The following is a 5,666-nucleotide window of genomic DNA, read 5'->3' as shown; positions in this document are numbered from 1 at the left end:
TGAGATAAAAATTTCAACTTTTAAAAGACATTTCTTTCTGAGAGTTGTTTTAAGACATTTTATTCCATTTTAGATTTTCCTTTGGACATTCTAAGAATTTTCCTGCAATGAATCTCTAGACTATATTCTATACCAAAACGTGCTGTATAAATTTAGTAATGCCTTACAAAATGTTTACTGTTCTGAAATGAGCAAATTCTTTTCCAAATGTGGTATTTTCAGTTATTCTCCCTTGCCCACTCATAGTTATTGGAATCCAAATATGCTAAAGTAAAAGACAAGAGATTCTGTAATAAAATAACTTTTCAGAATTTTTATTTAGTCATTTCACTTGGCACAATGTAATTTTTTGACACTACCCACTTTTCCACACAATATCCTTTTGGTGTTTTTTTTTGTATACTATTTTGTTTGTTTGTTTGTTTGGTTTTTTCTTCCAGTACCAGGAATTGAACTCATGACCTTGTCTTGCCAGGCAGGTACTGTACTGCTGAGCTAAATCCCCAGCCCCTCCACACCATGTCCTTTTACACTGTCATTCCTGTCACTAGATTAGAAAATAAAGTAGTGGTTTAAGTAATATTTCTTTGGTATCTAATATTACCGGGGACCTCTGCAGTGAGTCCCCAGTTTCCTATAAGGTGTTATGGCACGTGGCGAAAATAAAAAGTAAGAAACAAGGTTGCAGAAGAACAGGGATCTAGGATGACGCTCCTAGGGAACAGAACCCAGGGTGCAGCCAGAAGCTCAGTATTTACTGATCACATTCACACTGAGGAAAACGGCAAGGGGATGACTGCTGGATGTGCTGGATAAGTGGCTAGGCAGGCAAGGCTTGTAGCAGAGGAAGCAAAGCAGTCTTGTGAAAGGAGCACAACAGCTAGGTTCAAGTTGTGATTAACAAGTAACCTGTTTTGTAGTCAGTTCTGGGAAGGAATTTTCTCTGGAGTCAAGCAGGCCTCAGTGGGGGTGTTATCACACATCCTAGCCCCACAGCCTCACGGCCCGCTTCTCTGGGTTCAACTATGGACTTTGGCAAGGAGCAGGGCTAGCCCAGCAGGCCACCTGCTTGCTTCCATGAAGACACATGCACAACCTCGGCCAGACTCACCACTCAGATTGGAAGCCCACTTAGGGAAGTCGCCTCTGTGCAGCCTGCACTGCTCACAAGGAAGCACAATCACATTTAGGTCTCGAGGGGAGCGACGTGGTGTCCTCCACATAACATGCTCCTAATAATTTGTCAGCCAATAGGGACTAAAGCACCACATAATTAAGACAGACTCTTCAGTAGATGAACAAGAATTTCACAGAGTAGTAATAGAGAAAGAGATCTTATAAAGAGACCAGAATTAGCATGATAGAGATAGGCCTAGATGATAGTGCAAAGCAAAAGGAAGGAAAAGAAAGAAGGTTGCACTTAATTGTGATTGGTGCTCCAGTTCCACTTTCAGGTGGGTGTCTGGTCCTCTCATCGCTATTGCTCTGAACAACTCATTAGAGGGCAACAGGCAGAAAGAACTCCAGGAGGGAGAAAATATGTGTTCACAAGGCTTTCAGTTATTTCTGTACCTTGAATTTATCAAGCTCATCCCTTCCCTGGACCTTTAGCTGATACTATTGCCTTTACTGGAAATTATCTTTCATAAGGAATTTGGCATTTCTAGCTTTCTTACCATTCCAGTTTCAAGTCAGATGTCACCTCATCAGATAGAACTTTCTCAAACCCTTTGCCACCTCTTTTATTTTCTTCACAGCATCTCAGTCTTGATCTCCTGCTCGGCACTTACTGTTTGTTTATCCATCCACACTGTCTCTCCCGTTATCACCAAAATGTCATGAGGACAAGGACCTTGCTCTGTCTCCTGTTCTCATCCCAGATCTGCCTCTGTCAGTTCTTTGAAAACTGCTTCTGCAATGCCAGCAGGTACTGAAGTATTTGCTGTCACCAAATTGTACCGAGTACTTATGTAGATATTGTTTTCTGTAAATAATCTATATTTCCCTCCACTGGCTACACTTGTTTAAAGAAGTCCAGAGTCAAATCTGGTTGTTCACCTAGAAATACTGTCTTACTTAAATACACCTGGTGATCTTTCAAATGAAAAGGCTTGACTCTAAGTAGAGTTTTAAGAATTGTTTTTCAACTTAAATAAAATTATTTAAAATGTAAAATAAAGTAGTAGTTGCACTGTAAATATATATCTAATAGATAAATGCATGATTTAAAGCTTTAGAGACCAAACTGCTAGCTCTTTGCTGTAGGGCAGTTCTTGACCCACTGAAAGGACTGAGAAGCAAGCACTGCATAAGGAACTTACAGTTTGCAACTTCCCATGAGGACAATGAATCCCTTCACTTTTTCCTTTCTGGCCTGTTACTGAGTATGGAGAAGGCCTGAACCTATAAGTAAAGGTGAAATGCTACTAAACACAGGAGCAGAGGAAAGAAAAAAAGTGCTACATTGTTTTACCTGCCCCTGTAGAAAACCAAAACCCTTTAACAAGAGCCTCCTTGACATTTAAATTGGTTGAAAATTAGTTTTCCAAAACCTGTGTCCTTACAGTGTGCTTAGGTAGGAGCAATGCTATGTTTTACATGGTGAACACTGTCACTGCCCTTGTTTTGTACCTCAACACCACAATGATAGCTTTACGTCAGAAATATCATCTTATAACAGAATTAAAATATACAGAAAAAGAGACATGAATACAACCCCACGATTTTTTTCTTTTCAAACATAATGAGTAAAGGTCCTGTGTCCTAGCAGTGCCATCCTGCGTTAAGGCTACTTTATTCTGAGGACAATGGACACTGCTGTGTGGCCAAAAACACACTAGTGGACAATATAATAACACATGGGATTGCAAGGAGTTTTAATATAAAGGACTTCGCTAAAATTCAAGTTTACTTATAATTAATACTTTTATCAACAAGCTAGGAACACAAGAAAAGTCTTTCAGCTTAAAAAAGAGAACCTAAACACCACACAACATTTCATGTATGATGTCCAAATTTTAGAATTATTCTTATCAGAGGCAGTAAGAATAAAATGAAGGTGACCATTGCCACTGCTACTAATCTATACTTCACTGGAAATTAAGTATGCAAAAAGTGAGGAAAACATCTGAAATTATCTGAACATACTATTATTGTCTACCTGTGAAATGGAAACAAATAAGAAAAAATTTATAGTTTATAAGAGAGCCCTTTAAGGAAGCCTGAAAACATTACACAAAATAAGTAGAATTTCTTTGCCTAAGTATATGTAAGAATTTATGTAGGAACTATAAATACCTCATTTACTATTGCAAGAAAATCTGGAAGATACATAGGAATAATTTTAGGAAAAGTCTTTTCTGAAAAAAATACAAAACATTTCTGATTAATGTGTACAAATCAGCTGCTCAATCAATCAATCAATCAAGGGGCTTAATATTTAAATGTCAAATCTATGAATCTAGTGCCATTTCTATCAAGACCCACAGAGAATTTTTTAGTAAAATTTGACAGAATTTTACATTACACTTGAAGATAAAACAATCAAATAAAGCCAATACTGAAAAATGAATAATGTGCAGTGACATTTATTTATATAAGTAGTAATAAGTTTTTAAAAATTATATTGCTGTATTAAAATATAAGCAGAGAAATGCTACTTTATATAGTGTCAAGAAAAAGAACATATGTAAGAAATTAATTCACAATATAGACAGCATTTCAAATTATGTTTCTAAGGTGGAGCAGAGAAAATAAACTATTTAAAAATGGGAGAAGAGGGGGCTGGGGATTTAGCTCAGCGGCAAAGCGCCTGCCTGGCAAGCGCAAGGTCGTGAGTTCGGTTCCCGGTACCGGAGAAAAACCAAAAAAAAAAAAAAAAAAAAAAAAAAATGGGAGAAGAAGTTAAATAAATAAGTTTAAATGGGATAAATTAAGGTATCAAATGTAAAAACAGAAAAACCAGAGCAAAACAAAATTAAAATTACACTTAAAGAAGTCAAAGCGTAAAATGTCTTTAATGAGAAGTGCTTTTGTAAGACGTAACACAGACTCACAAGTGAGAAGAACGGCAGGTCAGACTGCCCATAAGAGCTTAGTTCAACAAGGACTGCTCAGGCCAAGTAACAAGCAGCAGCACATAGGAGGGGAACATGCGCAGCACGTCTAACAGAAAAGGATTTCTGCTGAAGAGTGTTCACAGAGAATGACAAGAAGCGCAGTCCCTTGAAAACATGGAAAATTTACCTTTAGTCATTGACGGAACGGAACATAAATGACTGATAAAGGCATGAAAGTGCTGAATCACAGCAGCACCAGAGATTTAAAAATGAGATTGTTCTCATCTACCCGGTTGATGAAAATTTTGTTTGAAATGAGAATATAGAAACATGCACACAGCCCCACCAGGAGTGAAAATTAGTGAAGTTATTTTGCAATATTTTCAAAATATATGAAAAATATGTGCCACATAAAATGAATCCTAAAATATTTATTCACATTTATACACAAAAGCACTTGTCCAACATTGTTCATTTCCAGAGTCGGTATGTGTTAAGGGAAAAAGTGAAAATAAACCTCTACAATGCTCAAGAGGTAAAATACAATTTAGTAAATACATAGTTTGTAATATCTCTTTTATCTGTTCATGATGGTAAGAACAAGTGCAATGTGCCAGCATAGAAAGATACACATAAGTCATGTATATGCATGCATACAATAGTTTTAATTTATATGTGAAATGTATATATGAAAATAAATCTACACACAGAGATAGCAGGGGCAGGGGACACCATAGAGCTCTGATATAGGTCACATGGATAAAAGAGAAATTTTCATTTTGCTTTGCATATTTCTATTTAATCTTTTTCAGAGTAAACGTTTTCATTTATGCAACAAATTTTAAAGATAAGTAAAAGTATGCACTGCATATATTTCATCTCAGCTCAAATCAATTGCACTTGCAGATGACTACTATTTCTTTCTATGAAAATCAAATTCAAAATATCTTCCTTGAAATAGCTACCTGTCCATACTGTGCACTGTGGAATCCCAATATCTCTTACAAGAAAGCAGTGCAATTGTAAATTTTACACTCCCACTGAGAAGTCTCTGGAGATTCTATTCTTCCTTTGGGTGTTTGTTTTTTATTTTATTGATCCTTTGACTGACTTACTAGTCTATTAGCCAGAAAGAACTAGAAAATGCAGGCATAACTGATATCAATAGCAAGATAAAGCTGACACATTTATTGGACTACATCACATAAAAGCTGCGGATCAGTTTTATACCCCAATGTTTGTTTCACTTATCTAAAGGAAATATGTACCTGTCAAAGAAATTCCTACCTAAACTTGTTCTCTTCTTGCTTCTGAGACAAGGCTTATGATACACAGACAGCTGTGCTCACAGACATACACACAAAGTAACACATAGAAAGAACTCGAAAGTGCACATCTAGACCACTTGGAATACAGGGTTCTATTCTAAACTTATCAAGGATTTTGTACATTTGATCTGCAAAAAAGCCATAGAAATTAGGTGGTCTTCCCTTGGTACATATTAAGAAATGAGATTTGGGTTTGTCCAAGGCCATGTTGATAGTAAGTATAGGGAATAAACTCAATCCCATGTCCCCAATTTTCATCCAGCACCTCTATCCTTATATC

This window comes from Chinchilla lanigera, unplaced genomic scaffold, assembly GCF_000276665.1.
Source record: "Chinchilla lanigera isolate Chin_1 unplaced genomic scaffold, ChiLan1.0 scaffold00101, whole genome shotgun sequence".
NCBI classification, from domain to species: Eukaryota; Metazoa; Chordata; class Mammalia; order Rodentia; family Chinchillidae; genus Chinchilla; species Chinchilla lanigera.
Note: the sequence above shows the minus strand (reverse complement) of the source record.